Genomic DNA, 22,879 nt, shown 5'->3' with positions numbered 1-22,879 from the left:
CACGCGGCCACCCAGCCACTATGCTGCCCCAGCCTGCCACTTGTGGCCAGCCCCAGCACCCGCGGCAGCACTGCCCGACCCGCAACGCGACCTGCAACTGCTGCGGTCGCAAAGGACACTATGCCAGAGTGTGTCTGGCGAAGAAAGCCCCAGCCTCTAACCCTCCCGCGGCTCAAAGCACTCGTTCTCTGAATTCGCAGGCCTGCAGGCCCCGTAACGCTGTGGCCTATACCTTGACTCCGCCCCCACCCACCACGTGCGACCCATGGGGACCGCCATCTTGGCGGACCCCCACCACGCGGCTGACCACGTGCGACTCATGGGGGGGTGCCATCTTGGACGCCATCTTCCTCGCCGCCCGCCACGTGCGATCCATGGGGGCGGCAATCTTGGGCTCCATCCTCTCCAAATTCAGAATATCGGATCGAAGACTATGACCTCAGCGGGCATTCACCACGGGGCCACCCCAATACAGTGGACCGAGCCGCCGACTACCCGCAACTCGGCGCAGTCACGTTGGACCACTCACGTCCAAAACACCTCTGCAACTCAATGACGACCGTTCAAGTCAACGGGTGCAGTACACCGTGTCTCTTCGACTCCAGGAGCACCGAGAGCTTCGTACACCCAGATCTGGTAAGACGCTGTTCGCTCCCTGTTTTTCCTGCACGGCAAACTATCTCCCTCTCTTCGGGCTCCCACTCTGTTCACATCCAAGGGCTCACTGTCGCGACCCTAATGATCCAAGGCGCTAGTTACTCTAATTTTCAACTATACGTCCTGCCCGAACTCTGCGCCCCACTCTTACTGGGACTCGACTTCCAGTGTAACCTCAAAAGTCTCACCCTCAGCTTTGGCGGACCCCTACCCCCACTCACCATCTGCAGCCTAGCCACGCTGCGAATCTCCCCCCCCCTCCACTCTTTGCCAATCTCACTCCGGACTGCAAACCCGTAGCCACTCGCAGCAGGCGGTACAGCCTGCAGACAGGGTGTTTATCAGAACCGAGGTCCGGAGGCTCCTACGTGAGGGGATCATAGAGGCCAGTAACAGCCCTTGGAGAGCTCAGGTGGTGGTCGTCAAGACCGGGGAAAAATTCCGCATGGTCATGGACTATAGCCAGACCATTAATCGGTTCACGCTCCTTGATGCATATCCCCTCCCCAGAATTGCAGACATGGTGAATCAGATCGCCCAGTATCGTATTTTCTCCGCGGTGGATCTGAAGTCTGCATACCACCAGCTCCCAATCCGCCCGGAGGATCGCCACTACACGGCGTTCGAGGCCGATGGCCGCCTCTTCCATTTCTTCCGGGTTCCCTTTGGCGTCACGAACGGGGTCTCGGTGTTCCAACAAGCAATGGACAGAATGGTGGACCAGTACAGACTGCGGGTCACGTTTCCGTACTTGGACAATGTCACCATCTGCGGCTATGACCAGCAGGACCACGATGCCAACCTCCATCGATTTCTCCAGACGGCCCAGAAACTCAACCTCACTTACAACATGGAGAAATGCGTTTTCCGCACGACCAGGCTAGCCATCCTCGGCTATGTCGTGGAAAACGGAGTCCTGGGCCCCGACCCGGACTGTATGCTCTTAGAACTCTCTCTCCCTCATTATCCCAGGGCCCTCAAACGGTGCTTGGGATTCTTTTCATACTATGCCCAGTGGGTCCCTCGATATGCGGACAAAGCCCGCCCACTATTTAAAGCCACACTTTTCCCCCTGTCGGCTGAAGCTCGCCAGGCCTTCAACTGCATCAAGGAGGACATCGCCAAGGCGGCCATGCGGGTGGTGGATGAATCCGTCCCCTTTCAGGTTGAGAGCGATGCCTCAGAGGTAGCTCTTGCAGCCACGTTAAATCAGGCAGGGAGACCAGTCGCATTTTTCTCCCGAACCCTCTCCGCTTTAGAACTTCGACACTCCTCGGTCGAAAAAGAAGCACAAGCCATTGTGGAGGCTATACGTCACTGGAGGCACTACCTCGCAGGTAGGAGCTTCACCCTCATCACCGACCAAAGATCAGTTGCCTTCATGTTTAACAACTCGCAAAGGGGCAAAATTAAAAATGATAAAATTCTGAGGTGGAGGATCGAGCTCTCCACCTACAAATACGATATTATGTATCGACTGGGGAAGCTCAACGAGCCCCCAGATGCCCTGTCCCGCGGCACATGCGCCAGCATGCAGAGCGACCGCTTAAAAGCCATCCACAATGACCTCTGCCACCCGGAGGTCACCAGGCTCGCCCACTACATTAACATTAAAGCCCGAAATCTGCCTTTCTCCACTGAGGTGGTAAAAGCCGTCACCAGGGATTGCCCGATCTGCGCGGAGTGCAAACCGCACTTCTACAGACCAGACAGGACCCACCTGGTCAAGGCTTCTAGCCCCTTTGAACGCCTCGCTATCGATTTCAAAGGGCCACTCCCCTTGACTAATCGGAATGTGTACTTCCTGAATGTCATCGACGAGTTCTCCCGATTCCCTTTTGCTGTCCCGTGCCCCGATATGACCTCCCACACAGTCATTAGGGCCCTGCATAGTATCTTCACCCTGTTTGGTTTCCCCAGCTATGTACACAGCGACCGGGGTTCGTCCTTTATGAGCGACGAGCTGCGTCAGTACATGCTAGACAAGGGCATCGCCTCGAGCAGGACTACCAGCTATAACCCCAGGGGGAACGGGCAGGTGGATAGGGAGAATGCGACGGTCTGGAAGACCGTTCTACTGACCCTCCGGTCCCGATCTCCCATTGGCAGGAAGTCCTCCCAGACGCGCTCCACGCTATTAGGTCCCTCTTATGTACCGCCACCAACCAGACCCCACACGAGCGGCTCTTTATTTTTTCCAGGGGCACTACCACGGGGGCTTCGCTCCCGGCATGGTTGAAGACACTGGGCCCAGTACTCCTCCGGAAGCATGTCAGGGCGCACAAAACTGACCCACTCGTAGAAAAAGTGCCACTACTACACTCGTACCTTCATAGAGTACCCTGACGGCCGTCAGGACACCGTATCCCTCCGGGACCTAGCGCCTGCAGGATCAAACCCCACCACTACCACCGCCGAGGTACCCCTCACACGACATCCCACCCAACTCGCCGTCCCCCACACCCCCGCGCCTACCAGTTCGCTATACATGTTCCGCGCGCCCGCACCCGCAAGCTTCCAGCGCCCCCACTCCCCAGTCGAACCAGACGGGTACGAAGCTCGGACAGAATCACCCCCGGAGTCCGCCATCGTACCCCAACCGACGGTGATCATCCAGCCACCAGAAGGGGCTGCAACCCCGGTGCTCCGCCGATCACAACGGGCAACTCGACCACCGGACAGACTCAATCTGTAAATCATCACCCCCGCCGGACTGGATTTTTTTTACAGGGGGTGAATGTGGTGAATTCTAAACACTAATAATCCACACTGTATTGTACAACATGTGTTTAGCCTTTATATATTGTATTGGATCACGTGTAGTTGCGCGGCTCTACCCATAGGGGGAGATGAGGAGCTTGTACTGGGCTCCACCCTTGGCTCCACCCATGGCTCCTCCCCTTAACCAGAAGTATAAAGTTTGATGCTGAGAGCCTGCCTGCCAGTTCATCTGAAGTTCATCTCGTCACAGGCAGACTCTGTTGTAAGACGATTAAAACCACTGTTCACTTCTAGCCACGGGTCGCGTGAATTGATGGTCTCATCACAGGTGAGTTTCAATGGAAGATTATTCTTGAAGCTACTCCTCCAATTGATTCACCTGAGGAAGGAGCTGCGCTCCAAAAGCTAGTGATTCAAAACAAATCTGTTGGACTTTAACCTAGTGTTGTAAGACTTCTTACTGTGCCCACCCCAGTCCAATGGCGGCATCTCCACGTCAAGGCCTCCAATTACTGGCCAGTTCTCTCCCACTTTTGCTTCTGATAGGCGGACTAGTGAGCCTATCAGCAACACAAGAGGGACCAAACTAGTGTTTGATTCGAGGAGCAGTGGACACGCACTAGCGAATGTGCCGAGGGCTGCCAGGCTGAGGGAAGTGAAGCAAAGCAATGGTGACAAGATCGGGGACAAGGGGGCCAGGTACATCTGCCCAGAGCACATAGAGAGCGGGTTCGGCTGGGGGACCCCGGGAGGGTGAAGTTTTGGCAGGCCCTGGGAAGAGTTACGGCCGTGGAGAATGTGTGTGTGGGGAGTGGCAGAGGGTGAGTAAGTACGTGTGATGGTGGCAATGAGTGAGTGAGTGTGGGGGCAACTGTGAGTGAGTGAATGTGGGGGTGACAGTGAGTGAGTGAATGTGGGGGCGACGGTGAGTGAGTGAATGTGGGGGTGACGGTGAGTGAGTGAATGTGGGGGCGGCAGTGAGTGAGTGAATGTGGGGGTGACAGTGAGTGAGTGAATGTGGGGGCGACGGTGAGTGAGTGAATGTGGGGGTGACAGTGAGTGAGTGAATGTGGGGGTGACGGTGAGTGAGTGAATGTGGGGCGACAGTGAGTGAGTGAATGTGGGGGTGACAGTGAGTGAGTGAATGTGGGGGTGACAGTGAGTGAATGTGGGGGCGACAGTGAGTGAGTGAATGTGGGGGCGACAGTGAGTGAGTGAGTGTGGGGGTGACAGTGAGTGAGTGAATGTGGGGGCGACAGTGAGTGAATGTGGGGGCGACAGTGAGTGAGTGAATGTGGGGGTGACAGTGAGTGAATGAATGTGGGGGTGACGGTGAGTGAGTGAATGTGGGGGTGACAGTGAGTGAGTGAATGTGGGGGTGACAGTGAATGAGTGAATGTGGGGGTGACAGTGAGTGAGTGAATGTGGGGGTGACGGTGAGTGAGTGAATGTGGGGGTGACAGTGAGTGAGTGAATGTGGGGGTGACGGTGAGTGAGTGAATGTGGGGGTGACAGTGAGTGAATGAATGTGGGGGTGACGGTGAGTGATTGAATGTGGGGGTGACAGTGAGTGAGTGAATGTGGGGGTGACAGTGAATGAGTGAATGTGGGGGTGACAGTGAGTGAGTGAATGTGGGGGTGACGGTGAGTGAGTGAATGTGGGGGTGACAGTGAGTGAGTGAATGTGGGGGTGACAGTGAGTGAGTGAATGTGGGGGTGACAGTGAGTGAATGTGGGGGTGACAGTGAGTGAGTGAATGTGGGGGTGACAGTGAGTGATTGAATGTGGGGGCAACAGTGAGTGAGTGAATGTGGGGGTGACAGTGAGTGAGTGAATGTGGGGGTGACAGTGAGTGAGTGAATGTGGGGGTGACAGTGAGTGAATGTGGGGGCGACAGTGAGTGAGTGAATGTGGGGCGACAGTGAGTGAGTGAATGTGGGGGCGACAGTGAGTGAGTGAATGTGGGGGCGACAGTGAGTGAGTGAATGTGGGGGTGACAGTGAGTGAGTGAATGTGGGGGTGACAGTGAGTGAGTGAATGTGGGGGCGACAGTGAGTGAGTGAATGTGGGGGCGACAGTGAGTGAGTGAATGTGGGGGTGACAGTGAGTGAGTGAATGTGGGGGCGACGGTGAGTGAGTGAATATGGGGGTGACAGTGAGTGAGTGAATGTGGGGGCGACGGTGAGTGAGTGAATGTGGGGGCGACAGTGAGTGAGTGAATGTGGGGGCGACAGTGAGTGAGTGAATGTGGGGGCGACAGTGAGTGAGTGAATGTGGGGGTGACAGTGAGTGAGTGAATGTTGGGGCGACAGTGAGTGAGTGAATGTGGCTGTGATGGTGGCAAGAATGAGTGTGGGGGTCAGAGCAGATGGATGGGTGCTTGCGAGAGAGGGAGGGAGTGCGTAGGTAGGTGGGAGTTGGAGACTAAGTTTGTGAGGGCGAGTTTGATTCCACCTTATGCCCAGTCTCGGACTTTTCACTCTCTCTTCCCACCACACACATTCACACGCACTAACTCACCCACATACACTGACCCTCTCACAAGCAGGTTATTTTATTTCTTTTTTTTTTAAACATAACAATTTATTGTTATGCCATTGCTGTACTTCTGCTTAGCAATTCTTTCTCTCTTTAAAACCTCAATTTTTTTTTAGATTAACTTTATTTTTGTGCCAAACCTTGTCTTCCTGAAGTTTGCTCATTGGCCCATTGAGTTACGAGTGGCGTACCACAAGGATCTGTTCTGGGGCCGTTGCTGTTTGTCATTTTTATAAATGACCTAGAGGAGGGCGCAGAAGGATGGGTGAGTAAATTTGCAGACGACACTAAAGTCGGTGGAGTTGTAGACAGTGCGGAAGGATGTTGCAGGTTACAGAGGGACATAGATAAGCTGCAGAGCTGGGCTGAGAGGTGGCAAATGGAGTTTAATGTGGAGAAGTGTGAGGTGATTCACTTTGGAAAGAATAACAGAAATGCGGAATATTTGGCTAATGGTAAAATTCTTGGTAGTGTGGATGAGCAGAGGGATCTCGGTGTCCATGTACATAGATCCCTGAAAGTTGCCACCCAGGTTGATAGGGTTGTGAAGAAGGCCTATGGTGTGTTGGCCTTTATTGGTAGAGGGATTGAGTTCCGGAGCCATGAGGTCATGTTGCAGTTGTACAAAACTCTAGTACGGCCGCATTTGGAGTATTGCGTACAGTTCTGGTCGCCTCATTATAGGAAGGACGTGGAAGCTTTGGAACGGGTGCAGAGGAGATTTACCAGGATGTTGCCTGGTATGGAGGGAAAATCTTATGAGGAAAGGCTGATGGACTTGAGGTTGTTTTCGTTAGAGAGAAGAAGGTTAAGAGGTGACTTAATAGAGGCATACAAAATGATCAGAGGGTTAGATAGGGTGGACAGCGAGAGCCTTCTCCCGCGGATGGAGGTGGCTAGCACGAGGGGACATAGCCTTAAATTGAGGGGTAATAGATATAGGACAGAGGTCAGAGGTGGGTTTTTTACGCAAAGAGTGGTGAGGCCGTGGAATGCCCTACCTGCAACAGTAGTGAACATGCCAACATTGAGGGCATTTAAAAATTTATTGGATAAGCATATGGATGATAAGGGCATAGTGTAGGTTAGATGGCCTTTAGATTTTTTCCATGTCGGTGCAACATCGAGGGCCGAAGGGCCTGTACTGCGCTGTATCGTTCTATGTTCTATGTTCTATGAGTGAAAACATATGCAAATATGGTCGCCAGAGCGAAGATTGGTCAAGACTCATTTATCCACATGACTTCGTATAAATTGGTCTCATAAAAACCTGGGAGTCAGGAAGGAATCAGCATCTGGGTGATGACAGAGGACTGACAGTGGTGTTTGCCAACCACAGGCTGCACTGGAAGAGATAGTCAAATGCCACCCATCAGTAAACCACCAATCAGTGTTGAGCAAAGTGGCAGGCAAGTTTGGTTGAGCTGCTGCGTGTTCAACCAAACTCCTCATTGAAAGTTCACACTCCTGCTTACAGCTCTGGGTGCAAACAGAATCTCCCACACTTGAAGTGCATTCACTTGTTCAAAATCCAGCTTCTGGAGGGAATCACGTGTCGTGAGCGCGGGCGCGGCTGCGTTTCTCCAAGCTCCAGCTCTGCCCATCTTTAAATTTTTGTTTTCTCCTTTTTTATGTCTTTTTTTGGTTTACTTAGCTTTTACTATGTGCCGATGTCGGTCAAGGTGTCAGCACTTTAAAGTCAAGACAATATTCTTTAATTCTCGTTAACGTGTGGTGGCTGGAGGGAGTTGTGGTGGGGCCTGGTCCTTGGTGGCGCGGCTGCCTTTTGAGAGGTTTCCCGCCCTGACGATACAGTGCACACCGATTGGTGATGGCTGCTAGTGATTCAGGTGATCCGCCGGATAGCCTTGGCTCTGTGATGCAGGACGTTGAAGCCCAATTTATTTATTTTTTCCTTTTTTTCATAAATTTAGAATATTCAATTCATTTTTTTCCAATTAAGGGGCAATTTAGCGCGGCCAATCCACCTACCCTGCACATCTTTGGGTTGTGGGGGCGAAACCCACGCAAACACGGGGAGAATGGGCAAACTCCACACGGACAGTGACCCGGAGCCGGGATCGAACCCGGGACCTCGGCGCCGTGAGGCAGCAATGCGTTGAAGCCCAATTTTAAGAGTTGCAAGGCCTCTTCATGGTGGCGCACAAGGAGGTTCATGTAGCTATCTTTGGTGGAAGCCTGCCTCTGCACGGTTGAGTTCCTGTTGCATGGTCTGTCGTCCACCCTCAGGGGTTCGGGTGAGGACAAAGGGGAATCGATGAAGAGCCCAGTCGTGTCTGGTGTCTCCAGTGTGGTGGTGGAATAGTTCTTAGCAGAGTTTGAGAACTCGCTGCCGTGTTTCTATGGTGATCTCTTTTGTCCTTTGGTACATGACTGGGAAATGGGATTGTGGAAGTTCTTGCTCTCTTCTTTTTTTTAGCTTCTTCTATGGGAGATCCTAGGCTGAGTATGAAGGTTTGGTTATGCCTGGTTCTCTCTATCTTAGTTTTTGTTATTTAAAGTATCTTTGTTATCTCAAAGGTATCGGTTGGCTGCCTGTTCCGGTCTGCATCTGGAGAAGAGTTTAAATTGTGCTGTAAGAGTTAGTCAATTCCTCTTGGTGCTAGGGAATCTAAAGGTTTTCTTCTTATGTCATTTTGTTTTGTAGCTGTGGGTGAGATGTACATTTATAATGTTGCCTGTACCCTGTTTGGATGCAAACAGGTCATTTACCCATGGAAGGAACTTGTTGGGGAGTTTGTCCCTGATTTATCCAGTCTTATTTGTTCCCAATTATGTGATGACTATTTTTTTTTAATTTAGAGAACCCAATTATTTTTTTCCAACTAAGGGGCAATTTAGCGTTGCCAATCCACCTAACCTGCACATCTTTGGGTTGTGAGGGTGAAACCCACGCAGACACAGGGGGCCTCACGGTAGCATGGTGGTTAGCATCAATGCTTCACAGCTCCAGGGTCCCAGGTTCGATTCCCGGCTGGGTCACTGTCTGTGTGGAGTCTGCACGTCCTCCCTGTGTGTGCGTGGGTTTCCTCCGGGTGCTCCGGTTTCCTCCCACAGTCCAAAGATGTGCGGGTTAGGTGGATTGGCCATGCTAAATTGCCCGTAGTGTAAGGTTAATGGGGGGATTGTTGAGTTACGGGTATGTGGGTTTAAGTAGGGTGATCATTGCTCGGCACAACATCGAGGGCCGAAGGGCCTGTTCTGTGCTGTACTGTTCTATGTTCTATGAATGTGCAAACTCCACACGGACAGTGACCCAGGGCTGGGATTCAAACCCGGGTCCCCAGCGCCGTAGTCCCAGTGCTAACCACTGCGCCACGTGCCGCTGCCGCCCCCCCAAATTATGTCATGACTATTGATTTGTGCTGGCCCTGTTGTACATTGATACCTAGACCTATCTTCTTTTATTTGTTTGATGCAAACTGGTAAAAAATCGAAAATTTCAATAAATAGACATTTAAAAACAAATCCAGCTCTGGCTGAAAATGTGTGTTGTTAGAATCCAGTGTGCAAATGAATATAAACAAGACTTTGAAATGGAGATTCTGCATTGCACAGTAAAGTACGAGCACAATATAGGATTCTGGGAGCTTGTGACACACAAAGACTTGGTCCAGATTTTACAGAAAATTAGTCAGAAATTTCAAATGCCTGTGGTTCGTAACTGCTCTCAATAATAGGCTTGCCAACTTTGACTGAACATATACTAGGAGGCGATCTCATGACCTCCTGGCTTCAGTAACCCCTCCCCAAGTCTCCTGCCATTGGTCACTTAACATGTACATCACCACAGAGCCTCAGCTTCCCAAGGCTTTTCCATGTTGCGTTTCGAAAATTTGTTCAGTCCAGCTTGTACGAGGGCCACAAAGAATCCAGCACGAGTGAAGGATAGAGTTTCTGTCCCAGAAACCCAGTTTCTGTTGGAACGACAGCGCCTCTGGCACCCCCAGGACGGAAGGGGTTGCGCCCAAAGGCGTGCACCTCCATTCCCTATAGCTCCTGCACTCCCTGTTCTGCGCTCCCTTGGGACAATACTATTTGAATGGCCTGTTGAAAAGTCAATGTTGGCTCAGCTAACAACTTTCTCTGGGTGGTCGCATTGTTAGTACCGCAAACCAAACGATCGCGTAGCATTTCTGACAAGGTCTCACCATAGTCACAGGCCTCCGCAATCCAGCGTAGCCTGGATAGAAAGTCGGCAAGGGATTCTCCTGGGGTCCTCTCAGCAGTATTAAACCGGTAACACTGGACTATCTTGGACGGGATTGGGTTAAAATGTTGCCCCACTAAGTTCACAAGTTCATCAAACGTCTTGGTGTCCAGTGCAGCTGGGTAGGTAAGGCTCCTAATCACCCCAAACATATGCGGGCTGCAGGCAGTGAGCAATATGACCACCTGGCGCTCGTTTTTGGTGATGTTGTTTGCCCGGAAATAGTAACGCATCCGTTGTGCGCATTAGTTCCAACTTTCCAGCGCAGCATCAAAAACATCCAAATGTCCATACAGAGGCATGGTGCAACAGAAAAAAAACTTCCAACCTGTATCCAACAAAAATCCAGGGAGGTGGCTTCAGCAGCGTAGACAGCTATCCACTTTAACCCTCGTCGCCAGTTTTGTGAGGGCCACGAAGAATCCAGCTCGAGTTGAAGGATAGAAAGAAATAACATTTAATTACAAATACATAGATAGATCCAAACCGGCCAGCAAAACAACATTTTTGTAGGCAATTTATATCTTAAACCACAAAATGGAAAACCAGCTTATTTTCTATTACTGGCGACCCGCCCGTAATCTCGGCGACTCTTCTATCTTTGGTTTAAGTGTTTTAGAAAAACCTGATATCAAAATGGCTTCATCGCTCTGTATTCTTCCCATCCTGAAAGCCATCGCCATGGCAACGTGAATTACACTGGCCTTGTACCTCGGCAGAGATGTTGATTAACTACCTTTGAGACTGTAGTAATCCACGGGAGGCAGTTCCATCACCACACCAATGTTTATTTACAATAACAATATTACAGGAGCAGCTACAAACAGTGCTGCTAGCAGTCCAGTCAACTTAAGACTGCTCACAAAGCCTACACAGGTGATTATATGGGCCCCCTCAATGAGCTATCATTGAGGGAGCTCATACTCCAATTGGCCAACCAATAAAGCCAATTGGAGTTCACTACGGAGACCACAACTCGTTTTCTTCTCTTCGAAGTGAGTGGACATTTTAAAACTCATTTTACAACCTGACATTCTCAACATTATCCTGGGACTTTGGAAATTCACAGTTTATCCACTGTTCACGCACAGGCTGCTAACATTATGTCCGGTTGTCAACACCTTGCACCTTACCTCCAGTAAAACAATTTTACCTCTAACAATCTAACCACCCGGATTAGCTGTCAGGTCACCTGATCACCTTATTTTATTTCAACTAAAAGACACAGTCCCAAAACATAGCAATCTTATAAACCTCATAATTGTAACAGAAGCATTTCAAAAACTATTGTTAATAACTTCACATTAATTAGTCATTGAGATGCAGCGTTTTATGTCTAGGAGATACAACCTGCACTTGAAGGAGAGGAAATTCCAAATGAACCCGTCTGATCAGTATTTCAGTGAACGAGTGGTCAATCTATGGAACAGCATCGTTTGGCAGACTGAGAGCAGTTGGTATTGATTTGTGCAATTGAAAATTTTGTATTTCTTTCAGGAAATATTTTTGTGATTCAGTATGAGGATGGCAAACGGTGAGTGTAATGTGCTTAGGAAGGCCCACAGTTCCACAAACTCCCTATCATTAAGAAATTTCTCATGATCTGTCTGGGTCTGCTGTAGACTAAATGATCAAGATTGATTGCTAAGTTTTTTTATTAGCATTGTGCGATTTGACTACCAAGGTGGTAACATGCAAACTAGATGGACCTTGGTCTTCTTTCATCCAGCAATGTTCCTATTCCTCTGCCCTCTTGCCTTTGTATCCTGCTAAGTATGTTCCATATTTCTTTAAGGTTCCTATAACAGATAACTTTGTCCATTTTCCTTCAAACCAAAAGAATCTCTATGTTATATATTTTTATGGCAATGTATGTACAGCTGTGTCAGGACTCCCACCAACTTTTGTTGGCTCTCCAGCTGTGTCTGTTAATCAAGACAAATTGGATATTTGTCCTTTCAGATTTGCATGCAAATTGGTTAATTGCTGTCTCACCAGAGAAAGGTGTAATTGATTAACAACTTGTTTGCCTACTTACTGAGTAGGGATCTTTAATATCTTATCAGAACCTTGCTTCAAGAAGGAGACACCACCATCATTCGTAATAACCTTTGCGCAGTGTTTAGCACTGCTGCCTCACGGCACTGAGGACCCAGGTTCTATCCTGGCCCCGGATCACTGTCTGCGTGGCGTTTGCACATTCTTCCTGTGTTTGTGTGGGTCTAACCCCCACAACCCAAAGATGTGCAGGGTAGGTGGATTGGTCATGTTAAATTGCCCCATAATTGGGGGGGGGGAAATTGGGTACTCTAAATTTATTTATTTTTAATTCGTATTAGCTTAGCTGTCAAAATAAGTGTTGTTTTCAGGAGCCATCTAGGTGAACTCTATCAGAATTAATAATAATCTTTATTATCACAAGTAGGCTTACATTAACACTGCAATGACGTTACTGTGAAAAGCCTCTCGTCACCACATTCCGGTGCCTGTTTGGGTACACTGAGGGAGAATTCAGAATGTCCAAATGACCTAACAGCACATCTTTCGGGACTTGTGGGAGGAAACCGGAGCACCCGGAGGAAACCCACACAGACACAGGGAGAACGTGCAGACTCCACACAGACAGTGACCCAAGCCGGGAATCGAACCTGGGACCCTGGAGCTGTGAAGCAACAGTGCTAACCACTGCTGCTGTGCCACCCAATTAGTTAACTACTTAACTAACTAAGTAAACTGGAATTAGTTAATTCGAATGCTGGCCGATTAACAGTAATTAAGGTGGTATGCAAGCCATCTTCTGCCTTTGTTGTGAGTCTTTAGTGGACAGTTGTGGCTCCACCGCAGTGCAGGCTGGGAATATACGTACTGTAGTAATTGCTTTAGTTGGAAACAAGACACCTAAATGAGAAAGGATAACGCAAGTTTAATTTCTCATGCAAAGTTTTAAAACCCTGGTTGTGTGATCTAAAGGTTACTGACAAACAGTTACCACTTCAAAGGCTTAAAAAAATTATACACTGTAATTTAAAAAAAAGAAACATCTCTCCCACATTCATTAACCAGCAACTCAAATGCTTCAGTGTGAGTTCCTGCACCAACCCGTTTATTTATGCTGGGAGCCAGAGCTGAGTTAAAGAATGGGGTAAAATATCCACTGATTCTATTTTGTTAAGTTTAAACTTTGAAAATAAGAGAGGTGGCATGTGACGCAGTGGTTAGCACTGGGACTGCGGCGCTGAGGACCCGGGTTCGAATCCCGGCCCTGGGTCACTGTCCGTGTGGAGTTTGCACATTCTCCCCATGTCTGCGTGGGTTTCGCCCCCACAACCCAAAGATGTGCAGATTAGGTGGATTGGCCATGCGAAATTGTCCCTTAATTGAAAAAAAATAATTGGTACTCTAAATTTATTTTTTAAAACTTTGAAAATAAGATGCCTCAGCATTATATTCTACAATTTTCTCTTCTTGCCAATGGCACACTTGGCCCCACGCTTCCCTATGAAATGCTTACCCACTGTGTGAAATTAAGATTGTAGAAGAAATCTTTCATGAGCTCTCCATATTACAATGTGCTTTACAGCCAATTAAGTACTTTTTGAAGCAGATAGTCACTGTTAACAAAACAAGCACGTTCGTAAGTGAAGGGTTGTAATATTTGTTCTTCTGTTTAATATTACGTTACAAAAATAATTTATTGGAACCATGAGGTCTGTCGGTATGGTGTTTACCATCCGGTCTGCCCACCATCTGCAAGGCGTAAGTGAAGAGTGTGATGGAATACTCTCCTCTTGCCTGGATGAGTATGGCCTCAATTACACTCAAGCTCAACACCATCCAAGACAAAGCAATCACCTGTTTGACACCCCACTCACCCCTTAAATCTTCATCCCCTCGAGAGCGAAGCACAATGGCAGCAGTGTGTATCATAAACGAGGTGCACTCAGTAACTCGCCAAACTTCCTTCGACAGTACCTTACAAACCCGTGACCTTTACCACTTAGAAGGACAAGGGTAGCAGATGCCACAACCTGCAAGTTCCTCTCCAAGCCATGCACCATCCTGACTTGGAACTACATCGCTGTTACTTCACTGTCGCTGGATCAAAAACCTGGAACTTCCTTCCTAACAGCATTGAGGGTGTACCTGCATCAAAAGAACTGCAGTGGTTTAAAAATGCAGCTCAATGCCACCTCCTCAAGGGCATTAAGGGATGGGCAACAAATGCTAGCCTTACCAGGGATGCCCACATCCCATTAGCAGTGCTTGCCACAGTGGCATAGTGGTTGGTACTGCTGCCTCACAGCGCCAGGGAGCCAGAGGCAATTCCAGCCCTGGGTACCTGTCTGTACGGAGTTTGCACGTTCTCCCCCTGTCTGCCTGGGTAGGGTGCTCTTTCAGAGAGTTGCTGCAGACTTGATGGGCCGAATGGCCTTCTTCTGCACTATAGCCATTCTATGGATAAAGAATATTAAAAATGTGGGAAACTAAGTTGTAATGCGGAGCTTTCAAGGGAATATAGATAGGTGAAGTGAGTGGGCAGATGGTAGATAATATGGAGAAGTGTAATGTTATTCACTTTGATGGTATATGTAAATGAAGAAAAGACTACGGATTAAAAGCAAAGTACTGTGGACACTGGGAACCTGAAGTATAATGTCAAAAGACAATGTGAGGGAGAATCTTGGTTTTGCAGATTAGCTGAAATGCGTTGTCTTGTTTCCTTTTTGACTGTGGCTTTCCTGACTTCCAACAATCAGAGAGAGCGAGACTTTTTGTAACAGTGGTTAGCACTGCTGCCTCACAGCGCCAAGGACCCGGGTTCGATTCTGGCCTTGGGTGACTGGTGGATTTAAAAACGTCCTCCCCGTGTCTACGTGGATTTCCTCCGGGTGCTCCGGTCTCCCTCCGCAATCCAAAGATTTGCGAGTTAGGTGGATTGGCCAGGATCAATGTAAAGCAGGGGTGGGCAAACTTTTCCGTGCAAGGGCCACATTCAGAAATTCACAATTCACAAAGGGCCGCATAGTATATTAAGTAAAATAATTACTTCACCCGGTTATGATTCTGGGCGCCTCATATAGAACATAGAACAGTACAGCACAGAACAGGCCCTTCGGCCCTCGACGTTGTGCCGAGCAATGATCACCCTACTCAAGTCAACGTATCCACCCTATACCAGTAAGTAACCCAACAGCCCCCCCCCCCCATTAACCTTAAAAAAAAATTAAAAAAAAAAAAAAAAAAAATTTTGTTTAAAAAAAATTTTTTTTTTTTTTTTTTTTTTAATGACTTGGTGGGCCGCAGAAATACCTTTGGCGGGCCGCATGCGGCCCGCGGGCCGTAGTTTGCCCACCCCTGATGTAAAGGGTTACGGGGATAGGGCAGAGGAGTGGGCCTGGGTGGAGTGCTCCATTGATGCCGGCTCGATGGGCCGAATGGCCTCCTGCACTGTAGGGATTCTATGGATGCTTCTCTAATCTCACAGTGGAACTAGAGCCCCAGACTAGTAGCCAGAGACCAGGGTTGCAGTTGGTTTTTCACCCCTTTTCTCGTGTATTCCTGGAAGGGGAAAAACACAAACATCTTTCACACTTTCTTTGGGCTTGCATTGTGTCCACAGTCTGGAAGCACCTCTGTTAAAATGGTAATAAGCTTCCATTATCTCTGCAGGAGATTACAGTTCAGATTTTACACTGCATTTCTTCCTTTGAAATCTCTCTGCCTGAAAAAGTGTGCAACATTCTGTCGTCTCTCTCAAGACTGAGTATAATCCACCCAGGAATTCTCGAAAGTGGTTACTTTGCAGTCTCAGCAAGTTTTTGCTTGTTTTTTTTTTAAAGCACGTGTCTTCTTCAAAAGTCCAATATGTCTGGATGTATTTCAAGGCTATGATCTATTGTCACGATACCTGCTTGGGAGGAGGTGGGAGGGGCAGTGTGGAGTTAGAACAAAGGGAGACCAAAGTAGGTCTCCTATTTAAGATGGAGATGAGGAATAATTTCTTCTCAATGAGGGTCATAAAACCTCTATTCCGGGGCAGCACGGTGGCGCAGTGGGGTAGCACTGCGGCCTCACGGCGCTGAGGTCCCAGGTTCGATCATGGCTGTGGGTCACTGTCCGTGTGGAGTTTGCACATTCTCCCCGTGTTTGCGTGGGTTTCGCCCCCACAACCCAAAAAAAACATGCAAGCGAGGTAGATTGGCCACTCTTAATTGCCCCTTAATTGGAAAAATGATTGGGTACACTAAATTTATTTTTAAAAACTCTATTCCGTAGAGCAGTGGAGGATCGGTAATTAAATATATTCAAGGCCGATGGAGATAAAGTTTTGATTGACAAGCAAGTGGATTGTTATGGGGGACAGACAAGAAAGTAAAGTTAAGACCACAATCAGATCAGCCATGATCTTATTGAATAGTGAAGCAACCTCGATGGGCCAAATGGCCTACTCCTTTTTCTTATGGTCTTATGATTTTCTGATTCAAAGTAGATCCCTAATACAGAATCAATAGTTAAATGCCTCTAAACAAACACAGAACAAACTTTGCTATGCCGAGTGACAGCTAGAGACACCGGTGCTTCAGCGAATGCACTTCATTTACGTTACTGCCAGCTTGATGCTCTTTTACTCTGGATTCTAGAAGCCCTGCCTTCATGCTATTGCATCAGTTTTATGTACTCATGGGGCAGCTTTATCTGAGTGTACCATTCTGCTACTGGGTCACAAGCATTTTTTCTAATACTGAAAATGGCAGGAGGTAGCTCTCAGAGCCAGGCCCCCAGAAATGGAATTGGAATATTAATGTTTGATCGACAAGGGAGATGAAGGTTATGGGGGTCAGACAGGAAAGTGGAGTCGATGCTGCCATCAGATCATCCATGATGTTATTGAATTTGTGAGCAGGATCCTATTTATTTTGTTCTTAGATGCCCCTCTGTGTTTCGACACTTCAACTATTAGAAGCAGCTTCTATTTATTGACTCTAAACCCTTTTTGATATCAAATCTCCTCTAAGCCTTCATTTTGTCTCTGACTATTCTTTGGTTGACTCACGTGAAAGCACTCTGCAATAATTTTCAACAGGGCTCCTTGTGCTTGCATCCTGAGAGTTTTCACTCCCTCTCTCATCTGATCTGACAGTAACAAAGAAAACCTGCGCTGGAAAAGTCTCAATGGGATTATATGGGAGTCCAGCAGCTCCAGGATTAGAGCCACCAACTCCATTAAATTAAAACTATAAAGCTATTTTTTAGAGGTACACCCACATTTCTGCTACAATTAAACAGTTCTGACAGTGTATTGTAACTGACACCATGCAGTACTGCCTCTTGACTCAGAGGGTCACTGTAGCATTGTATCACTTAAACCTCCGCTCATTTTCATCGTGGAAATGCAAGAATTCAGCTGTTTTCCCCAGCATCTTCATTTCTGAAGCAATGAATAACAATGTCAGGCCTGTCCAAAAGTGAACTGAAAATTACATTAAAATAAAAAAAAATTTACCGTCCCCAATTTTCACCCTCTTTTCTTGAAAGCATTGGTTCATTGAGATATGTTTCCACTTATGCTTTACCCAACTAATGCGAAAATTGCCAACACTCCACATATTCAAGGTTCAGAACACTGCTGCCTGCAATCCAGGAGTATTCTCTTTCATACTTTATGACTCCAGCCAGTGAAGAATTTGCCTACCCACACCCCCACCCAATTTTGTTGGCTTATTCATTGGGGCAGCACGGTAGCACAAGTGGCTAGCACTGTGGCTTCACAGCACCAGGGTCCCAGGTTCGATTCCCTGCTGGGTCACTGTCTGTGCGGAGTCTGCACGTTCTCCCCATGTCTGCGTGGGTTTCCTCCGGGTGCTCTGGTTTCCTCCCACAGTCCAAAGACGTGCAGGTTAGGTGGATTGGCCATGCTAAATTGCCCTTTGTCTCCAAAACAGTTCAGAGGGGTTATGGCAGTAGGGTGGAATTGAGGGCTTAAGTGGGTCTGTGCAGACTCGATGGGCCGAATGGCCTCCTTCTGCACTGTTCTATGTTCTATTATTTATTTATTTTATAAATTTATAGTACCCAATTCATTTTTTTCCAATTAAGGGGCAATTTAGTGTGGCCAATCCACCTAGCCTGCACATCTTTTGGGTTGTGGGGGCGAAATCCACGCAAACACGGGGAGAACGTGCAAACTCCACACAGACAGTGACCCAGAGCCGGGATCGAACCTGGGACCTCAGCGCCGTGAGGTTGCAGTGTAACCACTGCCACCGTGCTGCCCCTTGGCTTATTCATTTGAGAGGAAAGGTGTTCAAAGATCTCGCACAATATCTGTGGAGGATACATCAGCACTGATTGTCTCACTGATGCTTTACCATCACCAGCATCTCATCCACAATGCTGCACAAACCATCCTCACTCCATACTGGGGAGGGCTCAGTATACACAGAGGGCATGCATGCTTCTCAACCTCTCCTCCATCCCTTCTCCTCACATTTACCTATTTGCCTTCATGCAGGCAAAACATGCCCACAACAAGAGGAAGAGATCCCAGACTGGAGGAGGGACTGCCAACATAACGGGGCTCACCATATTCGAGGAGGATTCCGCCAGGTTGTTGGGTGAGGACAGAAATCGCTCCTGTGATGAAGGCGAGATAGGCCTCTCCCAGTAAGCCAGTATAGATGATTCCTCCATGAGTTGATCATGCCCTGACATTCTCAGTGTGTGACATGCAATGTTGTATTCAATCTGTCGGTGAACTAAACCTATTTGCTCACTTTCACTTGCATCAGCAGGTCCAGACAGACCTCCACTGCCAACGTAAGCCCCAGCCCAAGGCCACCACAGACAAGGAAGCTGAGGAGCGATTGTAAGAAGACACATCACTACATTCACTTGCACCATCCACTGGCTCAGAGACATACCTTGGTTTTAGTTTAGGCTTGGGATCACATTCTGGAAACACCTCACTGACATGCCTTCACGATAGTTGGATCAGTCAGCCCAGGTCTCTGGAACTTGGAAAACTGCTCAACCAACTGCTGAGTCAGAGTCTGATGTTCAGCCTCAGGAAACACCATGTCACACATACTGGAGATGCAACGACAGACGTCGGAAAATCTGCTGAAGATCCGAGAGGCTGTCAACAGACTGGAGAGAAGGATGGGAGAGTCCATTTACATTCTGTCAATTAAGTTCTCCATTGTACGCGGCTCACCCGTGGCGTTCTAGCGGTGGGCGGAGGAATCCAGCCCTTTGGCTCCAATGTGCAAGCATCTAAAGACCTCCATTTCCTTGGAGATTGTGGTCCAGCAGATCCTGTCAGATTTGCACTCAGACATGTACTCCATTGCTATTGGCATTAGTGCGATCCCTCAGTTATTAGGCCAAAGAGAAGCAGGACAGCTTGACCATCCTCCAAGTGCCCCTTCTCAGGGAGTCAGGCAGTACTTTGGGTGCAGAGCCATCTACCCGAGTGATTCCAAGAATGTCCAATCCCCTCAGCCTGTACCTCATCTCATAGAATCATATCATAGAATCATAGAATTTACAGTGCAGAAGGAGGCCATTCGGTCCATCGAGTCTGCACCGGCTCTTTTGAAAGAGCACCCTACCCAAGCCAACATCACCCTATCCCCATAACCCAGTAACCTCACCCAACACTAAGGGCAATTTTGAACACTAATTTAGCATGGCCAGTCCACCTAACCGGCACATCTTTGGACTATGGGCGGAAACTGGAGCACTCGGAGGAAACCCACACACACACGGGGAGAATGTGCAGACTCCGCACAGACAGTGAACCAAGCCAGGAATCGAACCTGGGACCCTGGAGCTGTGAAGCAATTGTGCTAACCACCATGCTACCGTGCTGCCCCAAATCCTCCAGATGTACAGGCCAAGGAGGCTTGGTACACCTCATAGTCAGAGTGAGAGATTAAAGGTTGTCCTTGGGCTTTCTGGGCCATTCTACAGGGCTATGCATGGCATGTAACACATAGTCCCATTCCAGGGAGAATTGGGATAAGCAAATACCTGTCTTGTGACTGGACATTTCCACGCTGTTTGAAGACACCAATACAAATTGCCAGGTGTGTTTTTCACAGCCAGGACCAAAAAGAGTCTTTCACCTCCACACAATTCCCTATTAGACCATGGGAGAAGCTGGGTATTCGACAGCAAATTATTCTTCATTGTGGTACATTACCTTCTCCATATGCATTGAAATGAAGCAACTATCTTCAGTAATTAAGGCGCTAAAAGAGATGTTCGCAAGCCACAGCATCCCAGGCAGATTGTGTCCAATAAAAGCCCATCTAAAAAAGTACAAGGACCTGACATACAGGCCCATCCCTTTACAGCGCAACCTGTCCCCATCCGAACTCCTACGGGTAGGGAACTCCGCAACAACTTCCAAACCTGCTGGAAAAACTCATATCAGGTTTGGTAACCAACGATTAGCAGGACATCCAAGCAAGAGAACAGTCTAAAAGGCGGCTGCAAGCTTCCACCTACAACAAAAAGCACCAGACCAGACACTTGCCACAATTACAGAAAGGGGCAGCACGGTAGCATGGTGGTTAGCATAAATGCTTCACAGCTCCAGGGTCCCAGGTTCGATTCCCGGCTGGGTCACTGTCTGTGCGGAGTCTGCACGTCCTCCCCGTGTGTGCGTGGGTTTCCTCCGGGTGCTCCGGTTTCCTCCCACAGTCCAAAGATGTGTGGGTTAGGTGGATTGGCCATGCTAGATTGCCCGTAGTGTCCTAAAAAGTAAGGTTGGGGGGGGGGGTGTTGTTGGGTTACGGGTATAGGGTGGATACGTGGGTTGGAGTAGGATGATCATGGCTCGGCACAACATCGAGGGCCGAAGGGCCTATTCTGTGCTGTACTGTTCTATGTGACAGAGTCTGGATTAAAGAATTTGAGATAGTGAAGGTACAGTCATTAGAAAAGACAAGGATCAACCTCCCTTCTACTTGGTTGGCACCGCAGAGGGCACAGCGAGGAGAAACAGAAGGAGTCTATGTTTTGGAGAGATATCAAGGGACAAACCCAGATGCCAGAACAACCTATAAACCCGTCCAAAGAACCAGTAGTGACAGAGTCTAGCACTCCTCCAACAGTAGTGCAAATGGTTTTACAGGTTATAAGGCCTGAATCTTTCAATTCAAGTGGGGAGATGGGGTCGTGATAATGTAGTAATGACAATGTAAGTGTGGGATGGTCATAACGATATAAGATATAAGCTAAAATATAATCACTTAATGTGGGATTGAATACAGTACCTCCCACACAGTGATTAAGAGAACACACAACCTGCATCCGGGTCAGTCTAGTGTTGGACAAGGCCGGGTGTACCAGCAAGCATGGAGACAGCTCCTAGATTTAATATATTATTGTATATTTGTAAATAGTTCTTTTTTAAAAATAAATTTAGAGTACCCAATTCTTTTTTTTTCTAATTAAGGGGCAATTTAACGTGGCCATCCACCTACTCTGCACATCTTTGGGTTGTGGGGATGAGACTCACGCAGACACAGGGAGAATGTGCAAACTCCACAGGGACAGTGACCTGGGGCTGGGATCGAACCCTAGTCCTCGGTGTCGTGAGGCAACAGCGCTAACCACTGCGCCGCCCTTCCACTCCAGACATTAAGCAACATACCAATGATGACACGGAAGTGTGGGACTGAGGGAGAGCTGCACTGTCAGCAGTGATGCTTTTCAGATGAAAAGTTGATGTCTGCCCCCTTAGGTGGGCATAAGGGAAATGCTGATGATGTTGGGACCCAGTAGGGGTGCAAATGAAAATCATGGCCCTGTTTGCCTCCGCACCTGATGCCAATATAACAGTTGGAATTTTCCAAAGTGCTGAGAGGGGGAGGCAACGGGGAATGCGCTTTAAGGGAGTGGAGCGTTTGGAAATGCAATTTTTAAAGCTGGTTTTGGTGAACCTGAAAGGTCTGGTTCACATTAATGCACAGCTTTCGGATTCACTGTGAGACTAGAGTAAGGGTTTGACAGCAAATATTATGGGGCCCTTGGGTAATCTGTGTTGGAATATGCACAATACAGTACCACAAATTTGACCTCATTTGGCCCAGTCTCCCTCTGACTCATGCTCTTATCCTGCTGGCCCTCTGTGGAGCTGCCTGCTATCTCCAGCAAGGCAACAGCAGGCTGCTTCCCACATTGCAACGGTGACCACCCTTCAAACGTACTCCATTGGCTGTAAAACATTTTGAGATGTTCAGTGGTTATGAAAAGCTTTGTTTAAATACAAGTCCCTTTTCTTTCTCCCCAATCCCTCCTAGTGCCAGAAGTATATTATTTAAGTGTCTTTTCGACCTATGCATAATTTCTACTTTTTTGTCTTTGCGTCATAAAAGTTGAGAGTAATTCTTGATCAGGCTATCTGAATTGTGAGATGTGTTACTTCTTTGCAATGTAATGCTTTATATGGTATTCTTGCTTCCATCTTTAAATGTGTCTCTAGGTTAAGCAGTGCTCTACAGTGGAAAGGATATGACACGTACTGATGTACACATGTTGCACACACCACAACATAAGAAGGAAAACGTTTATTTTCCCCCTCAGGGAAAGCTAAAGCAGTTGGAGTGAGGCTGTGTGAAATCTCGGCTGCGGCATAGCCACAGGCTATGTGAAAATACAGGAAAACGGGTACTCAGAAAGATTCAGCAAACTCGCAGCTTAACACAGAGGAACCCAGAGAAG

At 48.2% G+C, this 22,879-nt stretch overlaps 1 protein-coding gene across 1 annotated transcript in view; it reads left to right on the top strand.

Moving 5' to 3' along the window:
• The window catches only part of LOC119969682 (rho GTPase-activating protein 39-like), a 246,893-nt gene that overhangs the window by 8,967 nt on the left and 215,047 nt on the right, over positions 1-22,879 (top strand). Inside the window, exon 2 of the mRNA XM_038803653.1 lies at positions 11,488-11,681. The gene's annotated coding sequence lies outside the window, so the exon portion shown is untranslated. The remainder of the gene's footprint in view (positions 1-11,487; positions 11,682-22,879) is intronic.

The sequence above is a fragment of the Scyliorhinus canicula genome, chromosome 7 (genome assembly GCF_902713615.1).
Source record: "Scyliorhinus canicula chromosome 7, sScyCan1.1, whole genome shotgun sequence".
NCBI lineage: Eukaryota > Metazoa > Chordata > Chondrichthyes > Carcharhiniformes > Scyliorhinidae > Scyliorhinus > Scyliorhinus canicula.
Note: the sequence above shows the minus strand (reverse complement) of the source record. Positions and strands in the feature narration are given on the sequence as shown.